At 30.9% G+C, this 1,337-nt stretch overlaps 1 non-coding gene across 1 annotated transcript; it reads left to right on the forward strand.

Moving 5' to 3' along the window:
* The first annotated feature begins 575 nt into the window (after positions 1 to 575).
* TRNAF-GAA (transfer RNA phenylalanine (anticodon GAA)) lies at positions 576 to 648 on the forward strand. The gene has a single exon. It is a non-coding gene; the product is annotated as a tRNA-Phe (tRNA).
* Positions 649 to 1,337: the final 689 nt, after the last annotated feature.

The following is a 1,337-nucleotide window of genomic DNA, read 5'->3' on the forward strand; positions in this document are numbered from 1 at the left end:
AAGGGAAAGGGATTTCTGTTTTTTAACAGTTTTGGGAATGGAAGCTGAACTGCCTTTTGGTTCTCCCCAAAAACAACTTTCATTTTTTGAACCCATTTTTAAAGAATTCGAAAAAAAAAAATTAAAATTAAAAAAAAAATGTTTTTTAGTCGACTTTAGAAATTGTGAGGGTTCAAGTCCCTCTATCCCCAAACAAAAAGGCCCGTTTGACTCCGTAATTATTTACCCGATCTGCTATTTTCGTTAGTTGTTTAAAATTCGTTATGTTTCTCACGGATTCTACTCTTTTCCAAATGGAGCAGATTGGAAATTGTTTTTCCTTATTACAATATTTGTGATATATATGATACACGTACAATTGAACATCTTTGAGCAAGGTATCCCCACTTCAAATTTTAATGATTAACAATACATATCATCTCTGATATTGTACTAAAACTTATAAAGTTTTCTTTTTTTTTTTGAAGATACAAGAAATTTCAGGGTCTAGATAAAACTTTGTAATATTTTTTTTGTCTTTTTAATTGACATAAATCCAAGTTATCTATTAAAATAAGGATGATGCGCCGGTAATGGTCGGGATAGCTCAGCTGGTAGAGCAGAGGACTGAAAATCCTCGTGTCACCAGTTCAAATCTGGTTCCTGGCACATGATTAATTTGTATGAGTATCCATTTTACAAATTAATAGAATTAATAGAGAGGGGTCGACATACATATTCATTAAATATATCATGATACATACTTATCTATCTAGGTGTCTGAGGGTATACTCTTTACTTTATAGAATAGATGAGTAAAGAGTATACGTATATAAAGTATGAAAAAAAAAGAATTAGATTTAATTTCCTCTTATTTTTTATTTGTTCATACTATGTCTCTTATCGTTCAAAACGAATGTTAATACTTCATACATATTAAAATAGAATGATTAAATTAGTTGGTTGAAAGGCTCAAAAATTATATTTTATGCATTGATTAACTATGCTTATATATGATTGAGAGTTTATGCATGATATTTGCTAAGTTTTCCTGTTGCATCTTAATGATAGATAGTTACTTTCCTCATGCGATGAAAATGTGCACTATCTAAGACTCCCCTAAGGTACATCTTTTCCTTCTCTGACCTTTTGCTTCAAGAAATTCTAGATAAGAGAAGAAGTTTTTGATAAGATGGCCAAATTGACCACATGCTAGTTGAACCTAGAACCTAAAAATTCTGGCACTTTCTCTAGATTGCAGCATCAAAAGAATCAAGCAGTAAATCATATGAATTCTGCGCTTTCATTGTTTATTCACTGCTTATTTGCTGAATTTGCAATATGCATTGCTCATCATG

This window comes from Alnus glutinosa, chromosome 7 (assembly GCF_958979055.1).
Source record: "Alnus glutinosa chromosome 7, dhAlnGlut1.1, whole genome shotgun sequence".
In the NCBI taxonomy this organism is placed as follows: Eukaryota; Viridiplantae; Streptophyta; class Magnoliopsida; order Fagales; family Betulaceae; genus Alnus; species Alnus glutinosa.